The 24,292-nt window shown below is 47.8% G+C and overlaps 1 long non-coding RNA gene across 1 annotated transcript in view; it reads right to left on the bottom strand.

The window, feature by feature from the left end:
- Window positions 1-351: 351 nt before the first annotated feature.
- LOC120959884 (uncharacterized) overlaps window positions 352-24,292 on the bottom strand; it is a 45,306-nt gene continuing 21,365 nt past the window's right edge. The window contains exon 3 of the long non-coding RNA XR_007452597.1: window positions 352-655. This is a non-coding gene — a long non-coding RNA (uncharacterized LOC120959884). The remainder of the gene's footprint in view (window positions 656-24,292) is intronic.

Genomic DNA, 24,292 nt, shown 5'->3' with positions numbered 1-24,292 from the left:
CTTATGGGTCCTTATTTTTTGCGCTGTAAAGCCTTCTCTCTACGCCGTAAGTTGAGCTGTTGTTTTGAGTTATGAATTTTTATGCTGCACCCTTTGGGGTTCGGACCACAAAAAAAAAACGAGACTTAGAACGCTAATACGCCCCAGAGCTTAGAAAGTCTCGGCCCGAACAAGCTTCGCGTACTCCCGTGTGCGGGAAGAAATATTGGCGCTTAAAAATTAACGAAGTGGTGAGAAAAATGGAGAAGCATTGCTTGGGGCTCGGTTAACGCTAGCTTCTGCTTCTGACGGGGTTTTCCGACAATTTTCGACCAAATAAGCAACGATCAAGTTAAGGCGCTTGGTGTTGATTTTTATTTCACTCGGTCAACGATTCACCGAGCACTTGTACGGGAGGAGGTCGAATAAAGAGACCTAAAAACACATTACATAGGCTCAGTTTCTCGAGTTTTTGTGAATGTTTTGTTTGTTAGGGACTGACCTGGCAGCAGTGCAAGGGATCGTTTTGGCTGTTTGTTTGGGATCGTAACATTATTTTCAGAAATTAATTTACACTTTATGCCAACAACGGACGGAAACATACATCCACTCACAAAGGTTCATTACGGGGTGTCCATCGACGTGGGATGATTGCAGGGATGTGCCCGCGGAAAGGCTGGAATAAAAACAATAAATATCAATTCTTATGAACACATGAAACATTAGTTAGCGTAAAATATACGAAAAACGCTTTCTCCAAGCCGGCTCCAAAGCTCTAACTGCCAAATCAAACACCAACAATAGAGACACCATAAAAACACACGCCGAACGACGCGCTGTCAAAACGGGGCCGTAACTCAGACCATTTCCAGCCGTTGACAAAATCAGTGATTTGATTGTTTCCTAATTTGAAATATATTCCACACACACGGAGAGCAACAACACCCAACTCATTTGCACCCCATTCGGCGTACGGACTCCGTCGCCTTGCCGTACGCGAAGCCATAAATACCTGGCGACCTTCCGCGACACGATCATCCCCGGGGCTTCAGGCCTAGGACGGTGCTCGTAGGCACGGGCCGAGATCGAGTAGGCGTCCCCGGGGGCAATAAAAGCGCATATAAAAATCACTCAACTTACCCTAAGCGATCATCAATCGAGCGACAGAGAAGGATAGAGAAGAGACTGTTCAGCATTTGGGTTGCTGATACGCAACGCGAGCTCTCATGCCCACCATGCTCACCGGCCGGCATTCCATTTTTCCCACATTCAAAGCGAATCCCCCGAAGCAAGAGCGGTGCGTGCGGGGTGAGAAGCGAGCTACAGATCCAATAAAAAGTAAATTTAAAATGTAAATCATTAATTTGTTTTTAATAAATTAATTATCTCCTATAGGCAACACTATCGGCTGGCCGAACTCCATTTTAGGAGCCGTCGCAATCGCTTCCCCCCAGCACCGCTCTTTTCCCGTCCCTACTCGGTTTCGACTAGCCTTCCCTTGCGCTGCCAACAACTGGGTTGGACATTTGCTGATGGAAGCTATCGTTTCGATTTCGTTAGATTGATTAGAACTGTCCGAGATCGTTCCCGTTGTCATTTTCCATTCTCCTCTGCACCACAGCGAGGGGGACAGATAGAGAGGGAAACAAAACACAACAGCCCCAAATCCGCTCCCCGGCCATGCACGGACTACAAACTGGGCCGGGGTGCCTTTCGGGGGTCCGTATCGTAGATCTCTTCGCCTTCGGTATGCATATTTGATGGCGGATGCTTTTCATCATCGACATCACTCACAACGCCTATTCGAATGGTAGGCAGAGACACCGACCAGAGAAAGAGAGAGAGGAACAAACAAGACACAACTGCATGACAGCAAACCTATTCTCCTCTATGTGGCTTTCGATTGGAAACCGGTCCAAAAGGGGTGGCGTTGGGGGATGAAAGATAAAAATCATCGAATGTCACGTGTTGGCATGAACGCGTCGATGTTCTGTTTGTTTTATCTCACCACACCGGTGTATGATATCTTGCGGAGCACATTGGAGGATAGAAGTAAAGGTTCGTTTTGGGGCGGTTGCTCTGCGGCTGCATGCTTGTTATCGGCGCTATTAAAGTTCTGCCGCTGCTTTTCAGAAGCAAATGTTTTTAAATTAACCACAAACAAGTGGCACGTGGAGTGGAAGTTTGAAGAAATTAGCTTCCAGGGCACGCCACGCTCGGTGGTTGATCGGTGGAGCTGCAAGGCCCCCGGGAGCGGTTTCGTCCTATGCGAAAAGCTGCACCTACAGGTTGTTAATCCAATTAGCGCCCGAGTAGCTAATGGTTTCGCTTGCGCCTCTCGCTTCTGCAGCTCTCGTCAAAGGATGCTGAAGACCTGCGCCGACAGGGCACGTGCCACAAAAGTCCTGATGGACGTGACGTGCACACCTGCCTGCAGGTTGCACATTTTTGGCCCGAAACCAAACGTCCTGAAGCAGGGCCATGGAAGGGAGAGAGTGGTTCTGAAATCAGCCGACTGCAAATCTTCTGGAACGATCAGCTGTTTCTAGCCGGAGACACCTATTTGTCATTATTAAGGTAAACATGCAGCTGCTTTGTAGCGCAAAGCACTCAAATTATCAAATTCACACTCTACAGGGTCGTGATGCATCTTCATTATCGGCTTAAGTACGGAGAAAAGGTCAACAAACGCGGTACGATTGGTGTAAGTGTGTTTTCAGCATAGCTTTGGACAATTATGGTCCAATTATCGCGTACGCAGTGGATGCATAAGTTTAGCTCAAATTTAAAAAAATAGCTGTCAACTCGTCTTCCAACGAAAATGCCTTACAGTGATGCAATCTGATCATGTTCGTAACTCAAACTAAATTGGACCAAAGTTGCTGCTCACAATTCTTTAATGAGGAAACCGTCCACTCACTTGAAGCCGGAATCCAGTTGCAACGAATTCACCGAGCAAAGGCGGGTCTGTCGCTAATAAAGCTCGGACTGTTGAAGCCCACTTGTCGCAATTGCACTGCGAAGATTGCATCCCGTACGTAAATGAGCAGCGAGCCCGCTGCAGCTACAGACAGTGCATGCGACTGCACTCCAAAAATTGCATCCCGCTGGAGCGCTCTTTGTAGGTGCAGCAGCATAAGGCGGAAAAAAAACTCGGACAGTCGAGTGGATGAGATAACGAATTGCTTCCCCTTTGTGGTCTCGACGAGTACGTTGATCCCTGTTAACGGTTGGGTTCGTAATAAACCCAAGGATTGAAGTTTACAGCAGAGGTTTCTTTGCAACGACTGCAATTGCAAATTTGTATTAAAATCTGCTAGAATCATTCAAATGCATGTAATTACATTAAAATCGGCTTGGTGCGATTTACTCTTGGAAAAGTTATTACAAAACAATTCCAAAACAAGGTCGGAAGGACATTCACGTACCAGCGAAATAATCACGGATGTCTGTGGCGTACTCACAGCGTAATTCCTTTCCCCGGTTGCTCATCATGTATCGATAATGAGAAATTTCAAACCCAAAAACATGACCGCTGCTATTGCTCCAAATGGCACGCATAGAAAGGATTCCCTTCGCTGCAATCCACCAGCTGATCCGGCGCAATATCCGCTGCATCTAGCTACCGAGAGCGATTCGTACCGCTCCGGTGGACAACAAACGACAGTTGGAAGTAATAATAATACATCGATTGTTGTTAAATTGTTTGAATTGGAATCCGATCGGGTAGCGAATGCGAACTCCTAATGACCAGGAACGCACACACACCGGAATAGGAATTGGGAATTTGAAATTCCCATTGCGTTCCCGTCGCTCCAAAGCGAACCATCCCGAAGAGGGCTGGTGCGCTTGACAAGCCGACCGGGTTCGTGCTCATAATGATTATTATTTTATGTTTATTATTTTATGCGCCACTGCGTGTACGCACCGGGAGCGCCATAAAGAGTCACACTTAAACCTCTCTCTCTCTCTGCGTCTCTGCTCAAATCGCCCCTCAGTTCGCTGCAGTATAAAAACACAACGCCATCACTCGATCGTTGCAGGAGGCGCACTTCCTCCCGAGGGACTGCGAGGATGACGGAATCGGAATTGGCCCCGTTCCGGTCGGTCCCAGCCATACCGATGCGCAACTGCACATTTCCATTTCCAGCAGCAAACGCACCGCAGATGGCCACCTGGAATGTCATTATGCACCGGGGGATGCACAGCACAAAGAGAATCAAACTTCAAACCGCGCTACGCGTACGTTGTTCGGGACCGTTCGAAACAGTTTGTTTATTTTAATGCACTACAGTTGGGCCGATCACGGGATGTTGTTGGTAGTTCCGAGGAAGAGTAGCAACAACAAAAAAAACGAAGAGTCATGATATCCAACCATCCGAGTGGGATGCTGCTGCATTAGGGACGGACTGTTGCGTAGATGCAAGTTGTTGTTTTACCGATGCAACACAGTTGCCTAGTCGCGTACTCTCCAGGCGTCCGGGAATGGCAAGTCAGCAAACGGTTCATCATCGACGAGTCAACCGGGAGGTTGGGCAGCATTTTCTTGCATAAACAGGGTCTCTCGAATAGGCGTTTCGATTGTTGATGTCCGTGAGAGTATACGGTCGTAGTCGATCCCTGCGAGAATTATCGAAATGGCTAATTAGAGCAAATAAACTGCAACGGTAGTTGACATTGTGCGCAGTTGTAGCTTTGCGGATGGGAATAAAACAGATCATTTGTAACAGTTCCAAGTGAGCTGGCAACATCGGTTGTAAGAGGTGTTGTTTGACATTCCCTTTGGCTAACGTTTAAAATGCTACACAACATAGTGCGTATAACAATTCTTAAAGTTTAATCCCGTATGTGACGAATAAGCCAATAAACCGAGAGTTTAGTAGTTGACATTGAATAATTTCCTAAACTCCAATAAGCTTCCGATCATTTTAAAATGATAATAACATTGCTCTCCCGCTCCACACCATTCTTCACAAGGTCCAATAATTCCACAGTAAATGTCTGCAGCCTTGTAAAACTATCAACCGCTGCCCAGAGACCCGGGACAGCTTGCCAATTTCCTGCAAAACGCACACTGCCGCTGCCAAAGAGTACCCATTACTACCGACCGACTCGCCAACCTACGCCAGCCAATCAACTCTAATGCCCTAGAGCTGGCTTCCGGTGCCCTTACCATTTGCGGACTATTAGCAATCATTAAACATTTATTCGATCCGAGCCACACACACACACATACACTAACGCAAACTATACGCTGCACACTGCCGCTGCATCGAATCAAACTACCCAGCGCCCAGAAGATCCAGCGTCCCATAGCGTGTGCGTTATTATGTCTTATGACACGGCCACACGAAGCCGGTTCCCATAATTCCCGCGTACACAAAGCTCCCCTTTCCCTACCTTTTCCCACCGTCCGTGTCCCGTTCACAATTTTTGCATAATGCCATTATGGCCCGATACTATCCCAAATTAAGAAATTTATGCGAATTATTAGGCGCTTCGGGTGCGTAAATGGTGCTTCCCCCCTATCGCGCTGGTGAGCTTTTATTGCTTCAAATTTCAAAGTGCTCCCGGTGGTGTGTGTGAGTGTGGGAGAGGACTGGCGGAAAAACGGGAAACAAGAAACGCATTCACGCATATGGACACTCCGACAGGAAATGGACAGATAATAATAATTCGACCTTTAACGCGCGTTGTCCGATCCGATCGATCCGGCCGGGTTACTGCTGCTGTCGGTGCGAAATTGGCGAGATGTCGCACTGGCCGGGGGGGGGGGGGGCGGGAGCGTTTGCAGATGCAGCACACACAGATACCACCCAGACCTCTCTGTGCAGACCCCGGAATGGGAGACGAGAAATAAATCGAACCGCGAGCGAGGTTCTGCCAGCAACCGCACACGGTAGACATTCGAATGGACAAAGGAGAACACGGAGAGGCAGCAGTGTGGCCTCGTTCTTGTCGATTAAATGCACTTATGGACGATCAAACGATCAGCCTGGGAGGGAATCTTGTGGGCGGGAGGGCCAGAACCGTGTGGTGATGCAGCGCTGAATTCAATGAATCAACCGGATGCCGACGACGACGACGACGACGACGACTGTGACCAAAGAGGCAACCGAAATCGGTTGAAAAAAGGCGACCGCGAGAGATGAAAACGGAAGGAGAGCGCAGCAAAAAACGGCACAGCACACACACACACGCGCTGGACGCGCACGACAGAAGAATTGTGAATAGAATTCAAATTTATGTAATTTGAAATTATTGTGGAAAGTTTGCAATCCAATTAAGATTATTTAATTGATTACTCTCCGCGGCGGAGTGCAGCGCGACGCGGCAGTCTGCCACAGCATTGGTGGAGAAGAGCTTTTTTGTCGATGGGTGCGGGAGGACAAATGTTATTTTGCCGTTTTGAAATCCTTTCGGCAGAAAGGAAACAAACATTTATGGTGGAAACGGACAAAGAAAGCCTGGCGACCGACGACAGAGAGGGCCATCAGGAAGCCGAAACACACTATTTTTACCCACAATGGGGTATTGTGTGGGAAGGGTTTTTAAATGAGCGTGGACGACGGAGGCAACGATTACTTTGCTTGAATGCTTTAGACTTTTTGAGAATCTTTTTTATTGAACTGTTAAAATAAAAGGCATCTCTTGAGCAACTCCTACGCAAATATCACACAAGATTATCATTCATTCGCTTCTATCCATCAGCTTCGGTTATAACTCTCTCGCATATTCAAATCAGTCGCCAGAACGAAATCCTTCCCATGGGAAATCGCATGACCATGATTTAAATTGCACATGTGTGTGTATGAATGGGTCGTTAACTGTTCAGATGGTAATGGAGTTGCCATTCATGGTTTCGCCGGTAGCATCGGAACTCGAGTTGACAAGCTGCGCCAATGACAACTACTGCAAGCCTTCCGCCTAACTCACGGCGACGACACTAGAAGCAGGCGCAGCGTTTACTTCACATTCAATGAGCTTATAATTTCCTCCCAGAAGGCATCCCGAACCCGATAGCAAGCTTATTGGTGGATCGATGTTTCCATCGGGGCAACGCTTTGCACCATCCCGTTTTGCATAGCTAATTAAAGTTTGGCAAAATAAATGACGCGCAATGCTTTAATGATGCTCATTCCCTCTGTCTTGACGTTCATTTGTATGCCCAGTATCCAAAAAGGAAGCAGAAAAATGCATTGGATGGGAAGCTGCATGACTTTTTATGGGCTGAGCCAAACAAATGGTGACAATCAAGCATAAATATTGCCAACAGGCGCAGCGAAACATGCTTAAAATAAGCATAATGGGGTAATGGGGATTTTAAATGCACACCGTGAGCTTTGCCAAGAAGTCTTTTCCTCATATTGATAACTTCAAGGTGTTTTTTTGATAACTCTACCTATATCATCATATCATCCCAAATGTAATCAAATATTTAAATATAAAATAGTTATTTCAGGCTTTGAAAGCAACCCAAAACCTTGGAAAGATGCTTCTTCCTCGCAATATCCAATTCTAGTAAAGAAACCTAAGCCAAAATGGGTCCGATTGTAGTCACGTAATCAAAGCTGCTAAGAAAAAAAAGGTAACAAATGGACGATAACAACAGCTGGATAAAACACCTCCAAACTAAGCTGACGAGCTTGCTGCGTTCCACTCTCACCCATTTCACCAAACCAACCCAGCGGAAAACTGATAGCGCACGGTGGCACCTTTATGCCAAAATGTCGCGTTTTGGTTTTGTTTTCTGTTTGGCTGTGGTGCTACGTCCCACTACTTATTCACTTCACTAGGAATGTTTCGAACCCCATTTGCAATTCTATTCCAACCAGTGGATGGCCAGAACACCGCCGTGCGAGATAGACGAAATAAAAACCCTCCCAATACTCATCACGTCCGCAACACATTCCACGCGAGCCGAGCTGATGAACCGGGTGGTAACCCGGTGTGTGTGTGTGTTCCTTTTTTGCTCCTGCCTGCCTGCTTTCGAGTCCGTGCTTTCGATTCCAAGTGTCGAATCGTTCGTTTGCGGTGTTTTGCGGTCACTCCAAAACCACGGGGACAACCTTCAACAGCACACCGACACCTACCCGGATGGGTAGCACCGGGCTGAAGCAGGTTTTCGGGGGATTTGGTGAGTGTTTCCGCTAGCGATGGCTTTGGGGATGCTACATTTCTCTGTCACTTCTTGCTGGGCACCGGTAGCACTCCCGGCGGTGGCTTTCTGTCGATGCCGGTGAAACACAACGCTCAACCACACACACACACACACGCACGCGAAAAATGGAATGAAAAAAACAAATTTCGATAACAGGGAAACAGAGTCCCGCATCCACATCAGCGCTATACGCTCTGCGTACTCCGTTAGAAGACGCAGTTGTCGATCGAACCTCGATTTGGTGGCCCTTCGCAGTGACCACCACCTGCTCCTCACTCACTCACGCTCCCGATCGAGTGTATTGCTTAATTTAATTTCGAGAAAAGTGGCTCATTTGCATAATTCGAGATGACTTCCTTGGCCGTGGCACTGTCGCCTTGCTGTCGGACACTAATCGAAGAATCGACCAGCCCGGAGACCGCCCATCCTCACCCAGCAAACCCGGTAGCCGCCACCGTTGGAGCTGCAAGCACCATTCGCTGTTGATGTTGATTCTCGTTCTTCGTTCTGCCGTGTTTTTTTTCTGTTCATCCTCCTCCATGTAAACTTCCCACTCATCGACATGCTTCTTACAAAACGGTCGGTGCGCTTTGCGTATTCGGGCAGTCGGGATGGACGCCACGTCGCCCGAAAATTCAATTCCAGCTGGCTTTGCGGCAATAAAAACCCAAAATTTGGTTACACAACCAATGGCGGCGAGATTTTAGGGAACGGCTTTCGGGCAGTCGGCGGTCTGCGACGAATTATTATCGACAAATTAATGTTTTCGTGCTTTGGGAAGGTACATTCGACGGGGGAGAGGGAGCTTGGAGTGCTGCTCCTGGTACGCGACTGACTGAAGATAACGGCAAATGGAAATTGACAGCTGGCAAAAGAAGCTCATGGAGCATTTTACGGCTTCCAGACACTTTCCAATCAAGTAAGGAAGCGAGTGTTTGGGTATCGCTTGTAAACATCTGCGAATGTGTACGGCTGCAGCACTCTGTGAGGTCTGAAACCAGTAGATTCTTTAGGCTTTTTATTTGATCGGTGCATGGAATGATAAAAAAAGTGCCTGGACAACATTCAGACATTGCCCTGCAAATCTTCTACGAAGGATTACTTGCGGGCTTAAATGAATGCCCAACTCTCCAATAAATCCTACCGTCCAACACACTCCAAAAGCTTAGTTGCTCAACAAACTTCCGAACATCAAACGAATTATGCGGCACACAAGTCCTCTCGGTGCCATTTTTTCCCTTTAGGTCAACGATGTAACACTGTAACGTTTTCGCCTTTTCGTCTTGCCTAGCCGGCTGCTTTACGGCACAAGTGCTCAGTGGGCTTTTCCTAATTTTTGGAGGCTCCAGCGTGGGTGCACGAAGAAGGATCAGATTTCATGCCGTAATACTCGAGCCTGGTCAGTGACCATGTACAGTGCCATGTTCTCACCCAGCAGTTCTACTGACTGAAAACGGTTCCCCTCCACACACATGGCACACACGGTCCGCAGAGCTAGGGCTGCGAGCGTGCACGTAGTGGGTCTTTTCCGACAAACTTCACGCCACAAAGCGTCCCAATCCCAGGCCGCCAGGCGGTTTCGGTAAGCGAACACGGAACAAATCCGCATTAAAAAGATTTCCTGCGCCGTAATCTGCACCTGCTCGCCCGTGCGCTGCCCACGAGCACTGTCCAGCCGTTTCCGTGGCGTAATCGTGTGGCATTTTGGGCATGGTGGGCCAGGTCTGGTGGACTCGTTCGGGCTTGCCACCGTTGCTAGAGAGCCCCCGAATTATAACTACTGCCGGGCCCGTTCCAGGTACGGCTTGTTTCAGCATCAGCTAAAGCCGGCGGTTACATCGTCGGTGCAATCGTTGGAGCTTCCAATGGGGTTTCCAACCATTTTTGGGCATTGATCATTCTCACTTGCCCAACTTGGGTGCTCTAGCTTCCAAGCGCGTGTGTGTGTAGGGGGGGCGGTTCTTTTTCCTCGTATTAGCTCCGGTCACAATCAGTGAAAGCAACGAAACTTATGCTAAACAACGCGCTGCACCAACTCGTAACCGCGGAACCCGATGCAATGTACTTGTTTCTCGTTTCGTTGGCGAAAACTCTCGCTTTTCCCACGAGTACGAAAACACACATTCACGTCGCTTGATTGATGGATTCCGGGGCTACGAGCTTCAATGTTTTTTTAAACGGAAAACAGCTCATTCCGCACAAACCGAATTGATCGCATTCTCGCCCGATGATGGGATTTTCCGGCAAGCGGAGGTGCCCGGTGGGAAAGTTATCCATTTCCGTAATCACATCGGTGTGGTTATGTTTCCGGGGCAGTAGTAGCAGCGCTTGCTGAATTGCATCGTATGCAGTTCGCTGAAACACAAGTGTCTGTGAAGTGGAACTCACTTTTCGGCTAACGCAAGTTTTGGGAATTTTGTAGTCCAGAGAATGTAGTCCGCTAATGAGGCATGTATTTGGAATGTGCAAGCAATCGTTCTCAACTCGTAGTATTCCAAAATATCTAATAACCCTTATCCTGAGTCAATTCACATTACACTTTAAATTATTGAAGTCTTCCAATATATCCAAGCTGTCTGCTTCTTGGGTAACATTTTTCCAACTCATTCCATGCCTCGGGTTTTGCACCTTAAACTGCTCCAATTCCTCCACAACCGATGACCAATCCCTTCGTCATCCCTAACTCCACTTTTTCTCAAACGAACCGCAACGCAAAACGAATTCCAAAAGTGGCACAGATTTGCATTAGTCCGCTGGCTGCTTCCGCACCCAAGTACTCCGTGCCCGAGGTCACACTCGCATGAGTTTAGTACCAATAAAGTGAATTCGACACACAGCTCCAACGGCGCGGTAGCAACTACCGCAGCAGCAGCAACTAACGCTCATTACCATACACAGAGCCGCGCTCAATCGCAGCGGTAAAGGGATTTTACATATCAATCCTTCAAAGCATGCCGAGAGTTCCGAAGTATTGTTCCGAGGTTTTCTGGATACGCTTCGTTAGAGTGGAAACTTTCACTCTGAAGCGTATGCCCTTTTTTGGGGAGAGCTGGAGACGGCTGGAACTCCATTCAGTCAATCGCTTCGGCAGTGCATCCCAGAAGACGCTTCTTTGCCAATAAAACCCATATCTAGCCACCGAGCGGGCCCTCCTCCACAGTGCACAATGTGAAGAATAAATAAAAGGCTTCCTCGCTGCTACTCTGTGTTCTGTGCGGTTAGTAGAATGGGTGACATTACCCCATCCGACCCATTAGTAGGCAAATACCACGTGCTGTTCGAAATCGAAACGCTTTGACATTTAACTTCATTTTATTGGTTCGGCATGCGCGCGCCTTCTTAACCTTCTCCTAATCCCATCTCCGCCAGGAGCTGCACCAACGAGGCCCAGGCAACTCCGGCGATCTGTGTTCTCTTTGCCCAACAATAGTTGCACTGTGTCGCGCCCCTTCACTGCCCTTACTTTCCCTCTCGCAGGAATGAGTGTACGTGCAGTGGGAAAAGTTTATCGGGTGAAGCTGTAAAACAAAAACAAAGCAAAAAAAAAACCTCCCAAGACAAAAGCGAAAGATGTACTTTGCATCACACTGTGGCCCGGCCCGGCTGTGTCCCCGTGGCGACCGCAAAACGATCCAGTTCCCGGAGATGCGCGCCCGTCCGCGGGATGAAAAGTTGTTCACTTTTCAAGCGCAAACAGCCAGCAAGCAAGCAAGCAAAAAGAGTAAAGTACAAATCGCGCAACCCGAGTCGTTCCCACTGCGCTCGATTTACGCCCGTTCTGTCCTGGGAGGGGGTCTACGACTACTCGGCACCCCAACGTCCACGTCCACACCGGCATCTTGGGCATCACGAACTCTGCGCACCTCACACAGTGGGAGTTGTTGTTCTGCCACGGGTCGCCTGTCGAAGATTTACCGATGCTGAGGGAAAAGAAGGAAGGAAAACACCACACAACACATCAAAAGGATGGAAGGGCTTGGCTTTCTGCAAGTGGGGGAGGGAGGTCCCGTCGGGAGGCAGTGCAAATTCAAACCGATTCTACTGCAGCGTTCTAAGTAAAAGAAGGTGGGAACTTCTCCGCCTCGCCACCTCAGGCCAGCCCCAAAGGTGTCCCTGGAAGCGATCTAGTGTTACAGCACACAACAATCGTGTTGTAAAGACCTCCCCTTTCTTCCCTCGACCTAATCCCCACGTTGACTTTCGTCACGGTGCGGGTATACCACTCCTAAACCGCCAAGATTCGCTGCATATTCGCACAAAACTGTGCCGCTAGCGTATGCCAGAGCCGGTGGAGAAGCAGGGCCAAAGCGATCTGCGACACACCGCGTGACCCCGAGAGACTGGGGGGGGGGGGGGGGGGGGAAAGAACGAAGCCCGCCCGTGCCGCGAGTGCCAATAGCGAGTGAAGTGTTAATTTGTAGTTCGATGCCGTGATGGAAAGGGGTGTGTTTGTGCGCGCGACTGCTTTGCGTTGGCGGTTTGTGTTTCTGGTTCTTGCGAGCGCGAAAAGTGCTGCTCTTTGGAAGCTCTTCTAATCGTAGACGTAATGGGACTTTTTTTGTTGTTGCTGTCTTACCTTAAGCACCAGTACCAACCATTCCACCTTTGTGCACCGTACAGCGACACAGTGTGGGATGAAATTTTCGCACAGGAAAGGAATAAATGTGTGTTACAAGTTGCATTTGTGGCTCAAAACAGGCAAGTCGTCTATTCCCTGAACGCCGTAACAGGTCTTTCTACATCAGCAATCTACAACAAATGCAAACACTTTATCCCACACTGTAATTCAGCATAATAGCATCACGCCGCTGTGTCAGCGTGAAGGCAGCAAAACAACGGAACACACGGAAAGGTGCCAAAGCCGTCGCTGTTTGGCAAAGTTCAAACGTTGTAAGCGTATTTGTAGAATATCAAATCACACTCCCGTCCATGACATTCGACTGCGGTGGTTGGTGCCGCGGGTTGAGTTTCGCCAGTACGGCAGTGGTGCTCACGGCAAAGCACTCTATCATTCCAAGCCGATTCTGAATCGCGAAACCGGAGCCACATCGACACCAGCGGAACCAGCCGTTCCGTTCCGCAATTTTCAATCGCAAGAAATCTCAAACCGCGGCGCACAAAACCGACCTCCCCAGCCCTTTCGGTACACAATGTAGCTCGCTGTCTCTGCTCCGGATGTTCGCGGGCACATTCCACAACGCCCGTAGATCAATCGTGTGAGCCCGCGAGTGAGAGTGTCGTGTGCGGTACAACCACCAGGCAGGAAGCCGGGCACAAGATGCGGCAGTTCATTATCATCTGCCATCGGGCGGAATTAATGATCACTTTAACTGAATTACTACCAATCTGCTCCACCGCACCGTCGTCGTCGCTCGTCCACCGGATGGACGGCTGGCAGCACTGGGGGGGAAGGACTTTGTTCTTTGTGGCCCAGCGCGGTGCGTCCAAAAACTGCGTAGGGGTACTGGTCCCAAGACTGGTCGCCGGTCTAATGGAATTACCGGCCCCGGTTCGGAAGGAACCAGCAGAGGAGCAACAAAACAAACTCTTTCCCGCTGACCGGAGACGCGAGAACGCGCGCACATAAAATGTGTAATATCTGTATCAAGTTACGCGACCGACCGATCTCTCCCCCCCCATATCCCCGCGGGGGCTTGGTTGTACTGCGTCAGCCAACCAGCAGGTCTTGCGCCGTCCGCCGCCCATTCGGTGGTTGGTAGCATAATTCACATGAGCCGCGACGCGCTCAGATTACTTGGAATTGTCGGCACTTATTATGCATTATGGTGGGTTGGTTTTTTAGTTGTTGTTGTCGCTCCCTTCTTTTACAGCGCCCCTCCACTTCCGGACACTACGGGCTCCAGCTTTTACAAGACACCACGCCGACAGCGACAGATGAGTTATGCGTTATCTCGTTATCGGAGCTCTCGCGGTGGTGGTTTTGATTCACTTGAGCGTATTTGTTACGATTATTACGCGGGTTTTTATATTCGGAAAGGGGAAGGTTGCTGCTTTTCCCGGCAGCTCACGAGGGAAAGTGGGAGAAACCCAACACCACCGGGGCTCGTCAAGTGCTGAGGACCAGCCACCGATAGCTTCCGGTTTCGATGGCAACCACAGCGCAGCGGGAAACTACTCTTGAAGGTGCTCTGCCCGCACTAACAAATCGTTTCCATGCTGCTGCTGCTGCTGCTGCTGCTTTGATTTCAAACCTTTGCCTCTGCCCTGCGTACAGTATCGGACATTAAGATAGGACCCTTTTTTTCAATGCACCGTGCACTTGTTTTACCACGTTACTTGTGTTTGTGTGTGTGTATGTGTGTATGTGTGTGTGTATGTGTGTGTGTGTGTGTGAGTGTGTGTGTGTATGTGTGTGTGTGTGTGCATGTGTGTGTGTGTGTGTAGTAGTAGAAAGAGAGTGTGCTTTTTAATGTGTATTGTGTCTGAAAAACATAGCTTGCCATGATGTCATATTGCGTTGAAATTATTCTTATTATGTGTGTTATCATGTGAAACATTGTGCGTTTACACTTGGATAAAAACTAAAGTTTGCATCGACAGCAGCGCTTGTTCCTCGGACGAAAACGCAGGTGTGCTGTTTCATGAATGTGAATGCGACACCGGTGCGAAATGGACACGCGCACAATAGCAATGAACTCGGCATTCCCTCACAGGTGTTTCTCCAGTGCACGCCATTGAAAGGCCTTCGTGCATCTCTGCGTTGCACGTTGTGTGCGAATGGTAAACTTTGTGCGTGTATTGAGCTGGCGCGCAGTTATTCTTTTCAATGGGCGTTTTGTTTCATGAGCGCGGCAGTATTCTTTTCTCGATTTTGAAGGGAAGACGCTTATTCGCGTACTCGTTGATAGTTTTTATCCATGCGATGTTTTCGCTGCTCCAAAACGATGTAATGCATCGCGTATAGAAGTATAACGCAGGCAGAGCACGGGATCAGCCGTGTCCAAGTTTTTAACCAGCGCGTTCTTGACGGTCCAAGCAAGCAATATTAGTAACAATAGGTCGAGGTAAACGATGTACCGATTATCAGCGCCATATGTAAAAGCGAATGGCTGCTGCTGGCATTAAGCGCAAAAGGATCGAGTTCGTAATGGAACGATCGCGCACTTTTGTGGCAAACGCGCTTCGGACAACCGAAACGTGCTTAGAGAACTGAAACGCGCTTGGACAACCGAAACGCGCAAGTCAACCGGACGTCCTCAGAAGACCACGGCGAAAGAAGACCGTAACATTGTTAATATATCGAAAACACACTGATCGTGAGGGCGGTGGTCCTGCTTATCACACCAAAAACCTAACCCAAAACACAAAAAAACTACTTACAAATCTATCCGAAACGACCTACTTGTGAAACAAACACACACATCAATACACATTCAAACATACATCCACACACACACACACACACATGCACACACACATACACACACACACACACACACACACACACACACACACACACACACACACACACACACACACACACACACACACACAAACACACATACACACACACACACAAACACATACAAACCACACATAAACTTGGCCCAACGGGTGCACGGTGCGTTAAAAAACCAATGCCCTATCTTTCTGTCCGATACTGTATGCGTGAGTGTCACATACACACGTGTGATTGTGTGTGTGTGTGTGTAGAGCAGTTTGTTGCGTATCTTTTTTACACACACCCAATGAGGGGAGCAACCCAAAAAATTTGTAACACGATCGCGGAGAGCGCGCGCACGCTCGTACGCGCCTCCGAGAACGCGCATGGAAATGGAACTGCTGCGGCACAGATCAAACGGAACCGCGCACCGGCAGCATCATCATCAACCGCGCGCCAGAACGAAGGCCTCCGTGGCGGTGGACGGGAATGGGAGGGCCCACTACTAGTTGGGTCATAAAAATGATGATGGCAATCTTCTGGGTCGGCGTACGTTTTGGATTCGTTTTTCATTTCGTTCTACTGTCTTTTAATATTTCCCCCCCCCCCATGCGCGGGTCCCCCCGCTCGGCTTTTTTCTCCAACCGGCCAAAGTGTCACCAACACACTGTGCGGCAGGGGTGAGAGCATAACGATGATGCACGAAACCGTGTGTGTGCGATGGTGCGGACGGCATTTACAAAACAACCAATTTTATCTCACCATCCTCACTGTTTCGCTTTTTATGTTCGATGCTTTCTCCCTTTCTCTCATGCGAGTTGGATGGCATTGAAGTTGTTTTTTTTTTCGTCGCTCCCGCGATTAAACCATTTAGTGGTCTAATTTAAATGGGATATAAAATGCGCTGAACGACATTACCATTGAGGGGTTTCTCGGAAAATGGTAAAATCATTGAAAAGAGAGAAAGAGATTGTCTTCGCATATCGTCAGAGATGAGCCTTAATGGGTAGCGCTTAAAAACGATATCCATGTAGTGGAGTAAGTGTGCAATTTTGAAGTTCAGAGACACGCTCAAGAGGATCAAACGATTGAATCTAGATTTAGAAATGTCTTCAAGGTCTTTGATTTTGTAACAACAGCTTCAAATATATAATTTTCTAGAACTAGACGTTGTTTTCTTGTTACAACTCCTACAAACACACACGATAACAACCACTAATGACTCCATTCAAACGGACGGAAATAGGTGTGACTTCCTCTATTCCTGTCCCTAATTCTAATCAACTTCAGCTTCGACAGAAACGGTGAATTATTTTTTGGCTATGATAAATTGCTTCCTCCCTTCAAACCAAGACCACTGACTTCGTCATTTGATCGATTTTGTTTCCGGTACGGTCTATTCTTTTCGCTACTCGAAAAAAAAGCACCCCACAAGTACCCATATTATCTTGCTCTATTTGGTCTGTGTGGCTTAAAGAACCTATTTTTTTGCTAAACACTTGCAACACTAGAAGCGTCGTTTCCGTACCGTACCGTCGTATCACGCGGTTCCATTCTGAATCTGCACCGTGAACAATTTATTGCATTTATCTTCTTCCTTTTCGCTTCACCCCTTTCTGGCTGCCCGTGCTCCAAACCACGACAACAAAACCGATCATGGTGCAGCAGGGCACGATGATGCAGTGCACAAATAAATTGCAGTGTCAATCAGCAGATGTGCAGTCAAGTGCAGCTTCTTCCCGCGTGGGTCAACTGGCGCAAACCGTCGGAAACACGGAGGCACGAGTACACCGACGAGTCCTTGATCCTGTTTATTCTGATGCTTTCATTTTCTCTGCTCTGCTCCTTCCTAGGGAGGAGGAGGTTCGTGTGAATGCAGGGGTTGTGAGGAGTGAGTGCGGTGAAAGTTTTCACTCTCGTCATCGTTGTCGAGAGCGATCGTCGTGTGCTCTATTTTCATTTCATTCCCATCGTCGTCAACGTCGGTCCGGGGGTATTGGATTCGAGGAATGCTGCTGCTACTCGCTTCACGTCATCATTTGCTGTCGTCGTCGTCGTCGTCGCTGGCGTTCGAGAGGTCGTTATTTGTGGGTTAGCATCACGGTGAAGTTGTCCCTCGTCCTTAAAGTACAACAGCAACAAGCAATTGCTGCATCATCTTGAAGTAAGAGCTGTGTTGTGAAAATTATTTCTACACGTCCTTTCTAGGGCATAACTTATCTTCCCAAAACATGAGCTTCAAATCATATAAAAATTCCCCTCATTTCACTTTAAGATGGATCTAACCATAATGAAAATTACATTGCACTAATTGACGTTTCCTAGAACCGTCCTCCAAGCGTCTCTTTCCAAGAAAATTATTCTGGATTTTGTGCAACACTAGCCTTTTCCCTTCCTTATGCATTGACAGCGTGGATCCAACATTCCTGATCATAATCGAAAGTACCGTCATCATCTTCATCATTTCAGTATCCATCCATTTCCACTAATATCGCACCCGTTTGGAAAACTTTGCTCAGCATCTGCACAATATTCACTAGACGCTCGCTGCAATAAACTTACCCGTAGATGTGGACAAACTTTCCACTTTGCTGCCAGACCATCAGTCCAAAGGAAGCACCCAAGTTATCACCACCACAACCCATACAACTTCTGAGCTGGCCAAAGTTCCGCGTGCGTGCAAAAAAAAAGGAAGATTGGTGGCGAAATATCCTTAAATTTCTACCAGTTTTTCGCCACCCATTTCTTGAGTACAAGCACAGCTTCCAACACGGAGGATGGTAGCAGCGACATCAAACGACCAACTTGACCAACATCTTCTCGGGTTTCCGGGTTTGCAGCAAAACTTTGCCCGCTCTATTCCGCTCAGTGCGAGTAAAGTTGCAACCTCCCCGAGTGACACCGAATGAAATTATCGATCGCTCGTCGCGACAGCCCAGCAGCGGGCGCGTAGGAAAATCGAACTCGAGATTTCGTATCTAAAACCCGCCCGGGCGGGTTGTGATTCCTGTCAGCCGCACCCGCGGGAAAATCCATCAAACGAGCCGGGCTTTCCACCCCACGCAGCGTGTCGTGCGCGGTTGTCCGCGCAACCGGATACGTCATACGACGCCCCGGAAAATGGGAAAACGCCGGACGGGCAAAGTCTGGCCCTGCCAGCGTGCCATGACGCGACAAACAAGCCGGCACACCCAAAACGACGATGGAGGACGGTAGACGGCGGTGCCGTTGAAAGGATCCTTTCCTAGCCAGATGAAATCGTACTACTTTCACGCCTTTTTCGCGCTGTCCCGAGCCAGCTCGTAGGGCGAAAGTCCCACCGGGCGACAGCGCGGAAACTCTTTGTGGAATAACAAATTGGAGGAAAAGTTTTCGGCCCAGATATTATGCTGACTGGGGCGAGTACAACTTTCGGCGTAGGAGCGAGCTGTATAAAATCGATACCGATCAGACGCGATTTCTGAGAGTGGGCAGCCTTTTTTTCCATTTTGCTTAGAAATTGCAAGCAAACGTTTCGGGACGACCCTTGTGAAAGCATTAAAGATGCCGCCAACTCCAACAATCGTGAGGTGATTATGCGTGACGCATGAAAACTTCACCTTCCCCAAAAAGCCTCCCCAAAAGACACTAAACAAACTCTCCCACTGCAAGAGCAGCCATTGATTGATCAGTCATGAAATTACACCAACTATGCGTAGGTAACGCGCAGGAACTACGGGACGTACGTACGTCCAATACGCTTCCCTTAGTGACACGCGACACTTGAGCACTGCCGGCGCGTTATTGAGGTTAGCTATTGGGAGCGCTTTCGGGCATGATTGGTTCCGCGTCCGAGAAGAAGTCTCGCCCAGGAAACACACGCACTGGAAGCAAGAAGGGCTAGCAGAAAAAAAACCCACCACCACCTTCAAATCACGACCGCATTCAACGGTGACAACAACTGGAGAAGGCGAACGGCACCCCAAACCTTCCCAGCGAAGTACATTGATTGATCGTATGCGATAAGTATCGCATTACCAATTAATCTATTTTGAATAACGAAGAAAAAGGTCTACGGTCCAACTCCCGGGGACGGCCGTTGTCGCACGCGCAACTCACCGGGTCGCTCGTAAATACGCGTGACTGCGTGCGAACGGAATCTCGTCCGCATCTCGTCCGCTTTTCTTCGTTTGGTTGGGGCCTTTTTTCTCCATTGCTTGCGGTGGGATCGTTCCACGCAACCCCCGTAGGCGGAAGGGAACGATACACACCGGCAGCAAATCGATGGCGGGATTGATATTTTGCTATTGCTCCTCCACAACCGCGAGCGCATTCATGAGGCACAAGAGCGTGTGGCTGCACCTTTCGTGTGGCAGGTGATAAACTTAATCGAGATTGATAAGCCAATTGCTGGAGCTAGGCTTTCGTGGAATGCTTTTTTTTGTGCGCTCCTTCCATTTTGGGCTGCGATATCGAATTGCGTCATAGGTTCCGTGAACACCAACGACTTACGGCTTCGTTCATAATAAAGAAAATTTTCCTAAACAATCTTCCAATTGCCCCCGACAGAACGCTTCGTGACTCAATCGCAGGCTAGTCCTTCCATCCGGGCGCCCGACTAGCAAAACGCAAACGCTCAATCAAAGTCAAACTATGGTGCGATGTTGGCGTTGATCGAGATTTTGGCCCTTCGAACCGGATGGAATTGGAAAATTGCTCAATTGTTCGCGCTGCCTGGTAAGTGTGTGGTTTTTTGTATAGTAGCACACAAAAAAAGGTTAATCATCGCCCGATAATGGGCGAGATTAGTCGCACGTGGCTTACAAGTGGAGCTGAGTTATGGGGCTAGGCGTGAAACCAACCACAAAGAGCGTACTAACAACGCAAAAACAACGTCCGTAGAATTTTGGTAAAAATGCTTCAAACAAGCAGAGAGTTATTTCAAAACATGTCGAGCTAATTTATCAATACACAACCATCTCGACAAGCGACACACACACTCACAGTTGCTCTGTCGCTGTTCGTCAATTAGATTATTTGCATAATTTAAAACAAACATCCCTTGTACCTCTTTAGAAGGAATTACATCAAAGTCATCGTTATGGGCCATTTATTTAGCTTCCCCCAACATGCCCGAAAACACACACTCTCGCGCAGACACACACAAGCGCGCACTGTAAAGAGAGAACACTTTGCTTCTTTGCTTCAGTGAACAATTCCTTTGATCTAGATACACCCAGCACAAGCCCCTCCAAAACAAATCGATCGCTTGCGGCGGCTGGCCGGGACGGTGTCACCACGAAACGATCACTACCAACGCAAGACACATGAAAAATGTTCGAGGCGCCTTTAACGCGATGGCCAATACCGCGCTTTGGCTACTGCGCAAGTAGATCACAGATAAATGATCTGACTTTCAAAGGAAAACCCCCGTCACTCCCGATGGCGCTCCGACTCTCCATTGGGTTGCCTTCCCCAAACGTACGTTTTTTTTTTCGGGAGACAGCATTTAAGTGCTCATATCGCTCGATACGATCGAAATGATAAATGCTTCCCCGCTCGGTAAGAGAAGGGGCAGTCAAAACAACCGGGCGACCGGACCAGTTTTTCCAACGCAAATAAACAAACAAAAAGAGAAATGGAAGGCACGGGGAGGAATGCAGCGGACCAAAAAGGGAGAGGAATGAGGAAAAACAAGGGTACACACTCCATTGGATGGTTGGCTGTGTGTGGATGCACTTGATCGTGGCAACTAGATTTAATTAGAACTCCCCTCGCCGGCGATGGAAAGGACGGGCAGGCGAGACGACGATCTTCAATCGAGATTGCTCTCCGTTTGATGTTGTCGATCGGCTCGTTCACCACTCGGGACATCAAGATTGAGAAATAAAACCACCACAAGTGAGCAGGTTACGCTGCGAAGGGAAGCGACCAGCGATACGTAAACGACAGGGAGGAAAATCTCCCTAAAACACACACACACGCGCTCGCGCACGTCACAACAACACGACAATCTGAGAGGAAGCGTAAGCGAGGCGGGCAATGGTGGCACTGCGGAGATCACCAAGTGAACCAATAAAGCCACATTTAAGGGCACGCAAACGCGGGAAGCCAGCGTAAGGTAGCGTTGGGAGCAATAAATAAAACACGGCGCATCGGCATCGGTGGGTTTTCGTGTCAGTAATCGGTGGAGCGATTCGTTGCTGACCCGACAGGTCTGGTACTGGCCGGACCACTGGTCCATTAGCAGCCTCCAGCAGGGGTATCGAGGCAAGCAAGAGCAGGGAAAGGAAGGAGGAAGGAGAAACAACAGAAGAAAAAAAAAACACTGAAAGAATCTAAACGATCATTACGAACGCTGTAATAAAACAACGGCAAACAAATCAACGATCGAAACACCTGAAAAGGCAACATAGAATAAGTGAGAAATGGAACAAAGAGATAAAAAGAAGAGAGAAAAAAATTGAACAAATGGACAAAATGAGCTCAACTAAGGAAAATAAATATTAAAAGCAGTTGGTGAAACATTAAAGTGAGTAAAGAGTAGAAGGTAAGTATCAAATTAAAACAATGACTTAAGATAACACAGTAACTAAGCAAAAGAAACAAATCAATGACAATAATGAACAAAGGAACATACCAAATATTAACGCTTACTTTTTAAAACATTTCAAACCAAAACAGAAAACCTATTAATAAAACGGAAGCATCAACGATTGGTTGATTTAAATTCCTGCTCCTTTCCATAGGCTTATGCTTATGAGACGTGCAATGCAAAGAATGTCCCCTTCATCTATAATCCCCTTCCAGCTTCCCCACAACCCATAAGGGATGACAACAAGTTTCGTAGCATGATGTTCGGGTTGATCACATCGCTCGATGAATACGATCATGATCCAACCAGAACCGAACGACGGTGTACAAACACCACAAGCAGAACCACACGCCGTAGTGGAGGTAAAAACTGGAAAAGTTATTAAAGAGATTCCTACAAAATGATAATGATTTCTGTTTATATTTTAGAACGCTCGATCACTCGCAGTCCGCAGCAGCTTAGAGAGGACACAGTGCAACCTACTGTTGAATAGCTTGGGTCGCGATCGCAAGAGTTTTTTTCCTCTCTTTTCTTTTCTTTTTTGTTAATGAAGGTGTTGTCTACACACACACGAGCGCGTCCCGTTCCTCCCCTCATCCTCAGCTTCAATCCGTGTTCCGTGTGCCCGCGCGAAGCTGAACAATTTTCGGGAGGGAATTATTTCATTTTATTGAAGCCGTTCGTTCCTGCAAAGCGCATCGGAACGAAGGGAAGAAGACGCAGTGGAGAGCATAAAGGGGGAAAAACACAGGAGACACAAACTTTCAACCTTCACCGTGCACACATCCCTCCAACCGATCGATGATGATCTCGTGTTGGATCGCGCCAAACTTTTTTCCACGTTGAAACACCGCGAAAGAGCGAATGAAAAGTATTATTAAGCAGGGAATAAAAAAGATGCTGCTGCTCCATTCAACCGCCACGGATCGAGTGGGTTTGTGTATGAGTTTAAGAAGCAAACTGGAGTGAGTGAGAAACCTTGAAGCAAGATTGTAACATAATCTTCGGTTTTTAGGTTCTTTTTTTGTTTGTCTCCTTTTCCTCCCGGTGATCATGGCTGTAGAGCGTAGAGCGTAGGGAAGGGTGACGAAGGTGAAACACATCGGATCGGCAGCGGATCTACATATAAACTGTGATTCATCTTCACTTCTGTTTCGGATGCTGCCGTACGAGACCCTGGCTGTCCCGTTGTCTATCGGTTGGGCTTTGCGTGAGGAAAGGATTTTTCCTTCCTATTTCTTCCCGATGAAGCAACGGGGTAAGGGACGGACAGAACAGCTCCAGCACCGAAGCCATAGAACGAACTTGATCGAGCTTGAAACAGCACGAGGCTGCAGTTTGGACCAGAACCGTGGCAACACACTGCCCAAAGCAACAGCGAGATAAATAAAAGGGATGGGAAACATTAATAAGTTCCAACGAATGACTTCCTTTCTCGCAGCGATCTCTGGTAGCTTTTTTTTCTCCGTTCGCTTGTTGGAACGCTGGTAGTCGAGATGATTGTCGTTTTGCTCTTCATTTTTCACACTTGAATGAAGCTGCAATAGGGGAATCATAATTTGCTTTCAATTCTTTCTTAAATATAAAAACAAATTAAACTAATATCCACATTTGTTCTACTGAAATAAGCAAATCAAAAATTAAATCACTTCAATAACATCAAATATTACATATTCCTGTACATGGCCCTTTAAAAAATCTAAATTTAATCTAAAGTATGTTCAGAAAATTAAGATACCACCCTCCATTACAACGAAACAGCGCGTGACGAAACCGATCGCTTATCACCATCGCTCAAGCGTTTTCGATCCACTTTCTCCGACCGGAAGGGCCGAGGCCGTGATGCGCGATACCATCGCCGTGCCGTATCAATCAAATTCAATTGTTCACGTAAGATTTGGGGGAAGAAAAAGCATCAAATTGTACACGCGAATAGAGGCTCGTTAGTTAGTTCAAGGCGCGTTTCGGTATGGCGAGCAGTTTTGGTGGCAAAATTCGGAAAACAGAGACGAAAGGGGAAAGAAACCGGAGCTTAATTGTAACAAAACATCCAATTTGTGGAAAATGTAGGGCAAATGAAAAATGATCAGATTTGAAATCTCACCATTGGGTGTTAGATTTAGCCAGAAATTGTATGGCTTTATGGGTGCTTTATGTGTTAAGCTAATATTTACCT

Source organism: Anopheles coluzzii, chromosome 3 (assembly GCF_943734685.1).
Source record: "Anopheles coluzzii chromosome 3, AcolN3, whole genome shotgun sequence".
Lineage (NCBI taxonomy): Eukaryota > Metazoa > Arthropoda > Insecta > Diptera > Culicidae > Anopheles > Anopheles coluzzii.
Note: the sequence above shows the minus strand (reverse complement) of the source record. Positions and strands in the feature narration are given on the sequence as shown.